We start from the raw sequence: 9,658 nt of genomic DNA on the forward strand, positions 1-9,658 counted from the left end.
AACAACCCATCTTTACTACCACAAACTTTTACCATTATAAGCTGTGAGTTCTTCAGTTCAGTACCATTTTATTTCTATTGCCTGTTCTCTATGAGAGTCCCTCACTGGGATTGGAGATCTGTTATATGTCAAGTTAAAATAAAATAATAATAATAAAAGCAAGTTGGCAATTTCTTTCCCATAGAATATGCTGCATATTTCATGAAATAGAAACCAGAGGAGTTTTACGATTCCCAGACCAACGTCTCCCCATTATCTAAGGACTCAGTGAAACAAAAATACAAAGAGCATCTCACAGCGAAAGAAACCTGATCATTTGCTCTTCAAACCAAGTCCAGACACACATCTCACAGAGAGTTCTGTGCTAGTTTTTCATGGATATAACCCCAGAGGAGGGGATTTTCTTTTTCTTACTGGACACATTTTTTCAGTACAGAACATCTGGCTGGCTTCTGTTCTTCGCTGGTAACACCCACCCACTTGCCTTCTCTTTCTGCTTCAGCTCTATTTGTATTTCAGGCAACAACTCTATCCTGGTATAAGAGACAGTCTGGTCGAGGAGGAGGAGCACTGAACAAAGCATCCTGGGTTCCGACAGTGCCTCTCAGCTACGCAGTTTTATATCACCCCAAGTCTGAACTGGTTTCCAATCTGTAGACTGGGAAGAACTGACTACTCTAAGAGTTCAATCTATCCAGTTGTTTTATTTCCCTGAAAATAACTGCTGACTTGGACATGGAAGCCACCGAGATGTCCATCGACGGATGAATGGATAAGGAAGTTGTGGTGTGTACACACAACGCAGTGTCACTCAGCTATAAAAAGGAACACATCTGAGTCCGTTCTAATGAGACGGATGACCCTAAAGGCTATTATAGAGAGTGAAGTCAGTCGGAAAGAAAAAAAACAAATACCGTATATTAACACACATATATATGAAATCTCGACTGATGGTACCGACGATCCTATGTGCAGGGCAGCAAAGGAGACAGAGATATAAAGAAGAGATTTTTGGACTCAGTGGGCAAAGAAGAAGGTTGGATGATTGAGAGAACAGCATTAAAATATATACACTACCATATGTAAAACAGATAACCAGTACAAGTTTGGTGTTTTGAACAGGGCACCCAGAGCTGGCGCTCTCTGACAACCTGCTAGGGGGAGAGGGATTCAGAATGAAAGGGACACAAGTATGCCTATGACTGATTCCCACTGAGGTATGGGGAAACCACCACAATACTGCAGAGTAATTAGCCTCAAAATAAGTATTTTTTTTTAAAAGAAAATAACTGCTGAAAAGTGCAATGAGATGGGTGTATTTTAGCATTATGAAAATCTCTCCATTCCCTTCACAAAGAGGGAAAATGTTGGAGAAAACATTTCCAATAAGCTACACAGAACAAAACCTTTGCCTGAAATCCTTAAATATAGCTCTTCCTCTCTACCTCTAGTTAGCAAGGAAAAAACAAAACAAAACAGTCCAGATACTCTAAGGATATTTAAGTCTTAGAATATCAGTGACAAACAGAAAACTTTTGATTATCAAGAGCAAGAATTTTTCTTTCTTCTGAAGGATAACATTAACAGTTAAATAACATCACCCACTGGGTACTGTTCTAAGCATCTAGTGTTATAACTCCTTTAATCCTCACAACAATCTTATGTGGCAGGTAGTTATCTTATTATAAAGGTAACTGAAGCACAGAGAAGTTTGATAAGCTGGTCAAGGCCACAGAGCAGCAGAGCTAGGGGAACTGATGTCTGAACCTAGCACCTAAGTCCAGAGTTCTAACCATCTGTTATACCTTCTCTTAATTTTGAGATTCTCTGCTTACCTCCTCTGGTAACCAACAACAGCACTAATGCAATCTCTGCACAACCAGTTACTGAATATGCTAACCCAGTAGATGTATGTGAACCAATACCTATCACAATGTCAGAAGTGTTCAAGATGCCCACCATCAGCCTAATGCCCCATTGGCAGCAGAAAAACACCCTGTAGTTTGCTCCTACAGGAAGTCTGCTGCTGCTGCTAACACTAACTGTGCTGTACCCAGTAGTATCCAATTCTTTGCGGCCCCATAGACTGCAGCCCACCAGGTTCCTCTGTCCATGGAAACTTCCAGGCAGGAATACTGGAGTGAGTTGCCATTTCCTACTCCAAGGGATCTTCCAAATCCAGGGATTGAACCTGAGTTTCTTGTGTCTCTTGCACTAGCAAGTCAATTCTTTACCACTGCGTCTCCTGAAGAGCCACCTTTTCCATTCAGTTCAGTTCAGTTCAGTTGCTCAGTTGTTTCTGACACTTTGTGACCCCATGAATCGCAGCACGCCAGGCCTCCCTGTCCATCACCAACTCCCGGAGTTCATTCAGACTCATTTCCATTGAGTTGGTGATGCCATCCAGCCATCTCATCCTCTGTCGTCCCTTCTCCTCCTGCCCCGAATCCCTCCCAGCATCAGAGTCTTTTCCAATGAGTCAACTCTTCGCATGAGGTGGCCGAAGTACTAGAGTTTCAGCTTTAGCATCATTCCCTCCAAAGAAATCCCAGGGCTGATCTCCTTCAGAATGGAGTTGTTGGATCTCCTTGCAGTCCAAGGGACTCTCAAGAGTCTTCTCCAACACCACAGTTCAAAAGCATCAATTCTTTGGCACTCAGCTTTCTTCACAGTCCAACTCTCACATCCATACATGACCACTGGAAAAAACATAGCCTTGACTAGACGGACGGACGTTTGTTGGCAAAGTAATGTCTCTGCTTTTCAATATGCTATCTAGGTTGGCCATAATTTTTCTTCCAAGGAGTAAGCATCTTTTAATTTCATGGCTGCAGTCACCATCTGCAGTGATTTTGGAGGCCCCCAAAATAAAGTCTGACACTGTTTCCACTGTTTCCCCATCTATTTCCCATGAAGTGATGGGACCAGATGCCATGATCTTCATTTTCTGAATGTTGAGCTTGAAGCCAACTTTTTCACTCTCCACTTTCACTTTCATCAAGAGGCTTTTTAGTTCCTCTTCACTTTCTGCCATAAGGGTGGTTTCATCTGCATATCTGAGGTTATTAATATTTCTCCTGGAAATCATGATTCCAGCTTGTGTTTCTTCCAGCCCAGCATTTCTCATGATGTACTCTGCATAGAAGTTAAATGAGCAGGGTGACAATATACAGCCTTAACATACTCCTTTTCCTATTTGGAACCAGTCTGTTGTTCCATGACCAGTTCTAACCGCTGCTTCCTGACCTGCATATAGGATAGATAGAGTGCCTGATGAACTATGAACTATGTTCGTGACATTGTACAGGAGACAGGGGTCAAGACCATCCCCATGGAAAAGAAATGCAAAAAAGCAAAATGGCTGTCTTAGGAGGCCTTACAAATAGCTGTGAAAAGAAGAGAAGCGAAAAGCAAAGGAGAAAAGGAAAGATATAAGCATCTGAATGCAGAGTTCCAAAGAATAGGAAGAAGAGATAAGATAGCCTTCTTCAGCGATCAATGCAAAGAAATAGAGGAAAACAACAGAATGGGAAAGACTAGAGATCTCCTCAAAAAAATTAGAGATACCAAGGGAACATTTCATGCAAAGATGGGCTTGATAAAGGACAGTATGGACCTAACAGAAGCAAAAGATATTAAGAAGAGGTGGCAGGAATACACAGAAGAATTATACAAAAAAGATCTTCATGACCAAGATAATCACAATGGTGTGATTACTCACCTAGAGCCAGACATCCTGGAATGTGAAGTCAAGTGGGCCTTACAAAGCATCACTATGAACAAAGCTAGTGGAGGTGATGGAATTCCAGTGGAGCTATTTCAAATCCTGAAAGATGATGCTGTGAAAGTGCTGCACTCAATATGCCAGCACATTTGGAAAACTCACCAGTGGCCACAGGATTGGAAAAGGTCAGTTTTCATTCCAATCCCAAAGAAAGGCAATGCCAAAGAATGCTCAAACTACCGCACCATTGCACTCATCTCACAGGCTCGCAAAGTAATGCTCAAAATTCTCCAAGCCAGGCTTCAGCAATACGTGAACTGTGAACTTCCTGATGTTCAAGCTGGTTTTAGAAAAGGCAGAGGAACCAGAGATCAAATTGTCAACATCAGCTGGATTATCGAAAAAGCAAGAGAGCTCCAGAAAAACATTTATTTCTGCTTTATTGATTATGCCAACACCTTTGCCTGCGTGGATCACAATAAACTGTGGAAAATTCTGAAAGAGATGGGAATACCAGACCACCTGACTAGCCTCCTGAGAAACCTATATGCAGGTCAGCAAGCAACAGTTAGAACTGGACATGGAACAAGACTGCTTCCAAATAGGAAAAGGAGTACGTCAAGGCTGTATATTGTCTCCCTTTTCCATTATTCCCAAATGGAACAGCCACCTTGGGAAAGAGCTGAGATCATCTCCACACTCAGAAATAACATGACACAGTCAGGACTGAATGCTTGGATTTAAATTGTATTAGTTGCTGCGTGACCTTGGGCCAGTTAGCAACTCTCTCTGTGCCCAGCTCTCTGAATTATCACTTTTAGTATCAATCAAATACGAGTATTTGCTTCCTAAGGTTAGTGAAGGATTAAATAAATGAATGCCAAATGCTTAAGACAGTATCTGGTTCTCAGTAAAATCTCCCCAATGTTAATTATTCCTGTTTTTATTAAAAAGGTGATTTGCCAATCCAGTACCTGGATTCCATCCTGCCCTTTCAATTCCAAATACCATCCTCTCTCCTTAGCAGAACTCCATGCTATTATTAAAAGTTACCATTCTCCTGAAGTCCTGCTACATGCCAAAGCGCCCCATGAGACATTTTTCCCCACAGAATTGCTCACAGGCCTAAGAAGTAGAGAATATTGTCCCTGTTGTGCAAATGATGAAACTGAGCTTCAGAGAGGTCAAGTGATTCATCCTCAATCACTTAACTCAACCACTGAACATTTTTTGTTAGCCCTGAGTAACAAAGTTCCTGACAACCGCCTTCAATTTATGCAATTTTGTAAAGTGCCATTCAAAAGATATAAACTGTGATTTTCTTGCTTTGTTAGCTTTATCAGCTTGAGAGAAGGATTAAACCCCAGCAAAAACAAAATGTTTGACTTAAGTGAATTATCAAAAATAATGCGGCCTCAATTAAGATTCTTCCCCTGCCTGCAGGGTGGCTCCGGGCACCAGAAATCCACCAAAGGTAATTTTTAAGAGGGTACTATCAGGGACGAAGCCAGACACCCACCATTTAAGAAACACGTCTTAAGAGGGCAGAGGGGAGCAGAAGCAGAGGATTCCTCTCTGGCTTTGGGAGAAAATGAACAATAAGTGATAGCATCTCTTCCCTGCAGCCTCACACAATGATCTGTCTTGCAAATGAAACATACTGTGAAACAGCTTGTGAGATGAGTTTCATCAACAATAAGTAATTTTTATTCAGATTTTATTGTTGAATACAATGAACATGATTAAATGTTCCAGATATGCCTATTTAGACCTTAAGTAAACCACCACCCAAAAGAGAAAACAAAACAAAAACCACTAAAAATCATTTTCTAAATCTGCTTTAGGAAGATATTTAATTGTCAGCTTGATGTGTAGAAAGAACTAAATCCCCACTTGATAGCCGGCGCTTCCCGAGAAGATGGTAACAACGCGTTTGTACTCCCCAACTCGGCCTCTTCTCCAATCCCTGCAGATCAGATCCTCCCAGCGTCGCCAAATAGTTACAATGTCTGTCTTTCAAATCACCGCATTTTGAACTTCCTAAACCTTTAAGAGGGCCTCTGTGTATGGAAAAGAACAATAGCGCTTCAAAAGCCATTTCTGCGAGTTCTTCAATACTCCATTCATGAATGCTGGGGTTTCAATCAAGGACATCAGCAGACAAATTCTGATTGCTTAGAAGTTGACTTTTTTATACAGCTTTGATTAGATCTCTCTTCTCAGTGGGAAATCAAGAAAATCTTTGATCCCTTTCAGATTCCAGAATTGTCACCAAGCCTTGTCGGGATAGGGGTTGAAGGAGATGGGGGGTAGGGAGGGTTGGGGAGAAGCTGCGAAGCTTCCCTTTTCCGTTCAACCTCTCCACCTCCCCCTCCTCCTTTATCTTGCCTGTGCAATTCAGGGTTCTATCCAGAATCACTCATCGTTGAGATAATAAAAACAATGAGTGCTAATTCAGGGGGTGGGAATGGTTTATAATTCTATGGATTTCCCGAAGACCTATAATTGGCACATAAACGTACGAACGTGAACCGGATAATTAGGGGGTTCCGAACACAAGCCACCTTTAATTTATATGATTAGTCGAAAACATGTTAAGTGTGATAAAGTTTCAGTAGAACCCCCACAAGGCCTTTATTCAAAATCATCAACATTTTGAAAGTGCGTTGAACGGGCCAGCGGGAAGGGAGCAGGAGGGAGTAAGAACCGACAGCAGTGGATCCTTGCTCCAGCCCCCGCCGCCGCGTTAGGAGCTGCATTGTAGAATCTTTCTCGGAGGACTCGCCGTCAGCCGAGCTCCGGGCAGCGAAACACGCACTCACTTCCACAGCCTCTCCACTCGCTCTTCTTTCTAAACGAACTAAAAGCCCAGGTGTGTCCAGCCTCCAAACGCACAGGCAGACGCCGACCCACGCGGGCGCACACCCCACCCGCCGAGACCCGCGCCCGAGCGCAGGGAAGCCCGCGCAGCGGCGCTCTTCACTCCACCCGCCGCCGCCGAAATCCAGACCACGGTCGCCCGGCGCCCCGCGCCTCCCCACCCCCACCCCATTCCTCCAGATTCTCTCAGCCCAGGCGGAAGTGCCCAGGCAGACCCCCAACAATGAGGACTTGTGTGCTGCCGTTGGGGGTGGAGGGTAGTTTACGTGGAGTGAAACATCGGGTCCGGCAGGGAGCAACGCAAGAGCAAAGTGGCATCAACCTCAGGCAACCTTCCCCGGTGCCCCCCTCGTCCTGTCCACCAGTACTTATATATTTTTTTAAAGTGCTTTAAAAAGTGCACAGAATACACGCGCCCTCCCACCAGGGGTCACAATAATACTTCGCGGGACTAGACAGCGTGGGGCGGAGAGTCCCGGCTGCAGCTACCAGTGTTTTGAAATTGACTTAGGATACTCAGCCTGCAGCTCCTTTCCGACGACGCCAAGACTCAACCTCCCCCATCCTAGACTCCCTGACTCCAGGCTCTCTTGGCGATTGAGCTCTCCTTTCAGGGCTCCTTTATGAACCAAACCACGCAGATTTTAAAGTTTACCCGATGAGGGGGTGGGGCGGGGGTAGGCTAAGCTCTGCGGCCGAAACAGAGCGTCGAGTCTGGAGCAGAGAGAAGAGGGGCGAGTGGGGAAGAGAGAGGAGGGCGGGGGGCTGGGGAGTGGAACAGAGAGGGCGGCAGCAAAGAACCGAATCTATGGAGGACTCGGGAAGAGATGGGTTCCGAGGAGACGCGGGGTACAGCTCCGATGGTGTCTGCAAAAGGGTAGGGGTTGCTGGGATAGATCTGGTTTTTCCACAGGTCGTAGCGGAACCGCAGCGCAGCCAAAGAGTAGAGAAGTGAAAACCGGGTTTGGCTGAGCATGGAAGAGGGTCGGACCTGGGGTCGCCGGCAGAGCGGCTGGGAAGGGCTCGGAAGTATCGGCTAGGTTTTGGAACGGGAGAAGGAAGGCTCGTGGATGGCTGGAGCCAGGGACGCAGGAGGGAGGAGGGCGCAAGGGACCCAGTAGAGAGACAAGTGCATTAGATGAGCAAGACTGGAAACAGAACTGAGCGTGGTCAGAAGTGACACTGGGGATGGTAAGGGGAGACCCAGAAGGAAGGAGAAGAGTCGCCTTCCCCCCTCAGCAAGTGGAGGAAGAGGGAAGAAAACTGCAGTCTATCCCCTCCGCACTTCTAGCCAAACTCCCGAGAGGGGCGCCCCCGGAGCCCTCCTCCGCGCCCGGGAGCCCCGGAGGAGCCTCCCGGGCATCCAGGCGCCGCGTCCCCGCCTGACACCTCTCGGTGCTGAACTCCGCGGCGGCCGCGAGCCTCCCGCCGTGCCTCACCTCTGCTCGCCGAAAGCATCCTCCTCCGCAGCCGCAGCCGCCCAGGAAGCGGCTCCCCATGCCCGGCGGGCGGCGGCACTCAGGCGCGCTCTCCAGCCCGGGGAAGCCCGGGCGAGCGCCGAGCTGGGTCCATCCTCCCGGGGAGCCACGGGCCCCGCGTCAGAGCAGGGGGAGGAGACCGCCCCGCGCGCAGACCCGCCTCCTCCCGCGCCCCCGCCCCGCCGGCCCCGCGCCCGCCAAGCGCCGCTCACCTGCCTGCCCGCCGCGCGCCCTGGCCTCGCGGGCTCCGGCTCCCGCTCCCTCCCGGGTGTTCTGTGCGCCGCCCGAGCGCGCTCCGAAAGCTTAGCGGAGTCGAGGTGGTGACGAGGAGGAGGAAGAGCGAGCGAGCGGGGGCGCCGCGATTCGCAGTCGAGCCTCTGGAGCCCTGGCGCTCACTCCCCATCCCGGCGTAGAAGGGGGAGAGCTGAGCCCAGAGCGCTGGGCCCCCGCCCCGGCTACGTGGGCGGAGAAGGGGAGTGAGGGCGAGATGGGGTAAAAGCCTCTAGACTTGGGTTTTTCCACAAAGTATCCACTGTTTTTGCTACTCACCATCGCCACCGGCCGCCTCCGCCTGGCCTCCCTCATTTTCCTCTAGTCGACTCTTATCCTCCCAGGCCTCTAAACCTGCGCAGACCCAAACTGAAAAGAGCGCCAGTGCTCAAAAACTACAGGGCAGGTCCGGGGCGGGCGTGTGGCCCCAACTCCCCTGCGCAGGAGGGGGCGCTAGTTCCCAGCGGCCAACCCTCGTCTGTGCGCCCCTGTCTTCATTGAGGCTTCCTAGCAAAGTTGAGAGAGGGAGAGGGAGGAGGCATGCATCTGTCACGCTTTCGCGAGACCCAGGGAGGGACTTAGGGCCCAGTTAACACCCAGTGCTTCCCCCTGCCTTCTTCCCGGCAACTCTGGTTCTCGGAATGCCCTGGGGTAAACAATCCCCAGATTAGAACAAGCAAAGGGGAAGGCCCAGGCAGGATGTAATCAATGGCTCCCTAACTGGCCCTAGCTTACCCAGATCCGCCAAACTGTAGAAAATAGTGTGTTCGTCAGGAAATAAATTCTTCAACCCTGAGACTGGATTTAATTCCAGTGAATGCCTGTTTGCACACCCATCTTCAGAGTCCTGAATGCCAGGTGTGAAAGGAAAAAAAAAAAAAAAATCGAGTCCAGTCCTGCGCTGTTGGAGCAGGGAAAGAAAATAAGATACTGGCCGCAGTTCCTTTAAAAGTTTATCTTTACTCTTTTTAAGGGCCACACTCCTGTCCCCCAGCTGGGTAATAATGAAGCAAATGTGGCCTATTTGGGTTTTGCATCCCCCCCTCCATGGTTTCCATCACTCACCCATGAAAATTTAATGAAGCATTTAGGGTTATTACTTCCAGAGTCAATGGGCTAAAAATATTTAGCCTAATGAACTCCTTGCAGAGCCAGTAGGTCCATGGCTGGTACATACAAAGTCATGGAGAGACCCTCCCTGCCTCCACAAAATTCACGACCCATTAAACTTATTCCATAATAACAGCTTCTGTACAAATGGAGGCCCCAGCAAACAGAGGCTGTCATGCACCTCCTGAAAAGATAG

At 47.9% G+C, this 9,658-nt stretch overlaps 1 protein-coding gene across 8 annotated transcripts in view; it reads right to left on the minus strand.

Annotated features, from left to right (window-relative positions):
- DAB1 (DAB adaptor protein 1) overlaps positions 1-8,977 on the minus strand; it is a 467,365-nt gene extending 458,388 nt beyond the window's left edge. For 4 of the 8 annotated variants that reach the window (XM_069592741.1, XM_069592747.1, XM_069592762.1 and 1 more), the window contains exon 1: positions 8,044-8,223. The gene's annotated coding sequence lies outside the window, so the exon portion shown is untranslated. Of the gene's footprint in view, positions 1-8,043; positions 8,224-8,294 lie in introns of those variants that run through there. The other 4 variants (XM_069592743.1, XM_069592754.1, XM_070289453.1 and 1 more) reach the window with 3 other exon arrangements.
- Positions 8,978-9,658: the final 681 nt, after the last annotated feature.

Source organism: Ovis canadensis, chromosome 1, assembly GCF_042477335.2.
Source record: "Ovis canadensis isolate MfBH-ARS-UI-01 breed Bighorn chromosome 1, ARS-UI_OviCan_v2, whole genome shotgun sequence".
Lineage (NCBI taxonomy): Eukaryota > Metazoa > Chordata > Mammalia > Artiodactyla > Bovidae > Ovis > Ovis canadensis.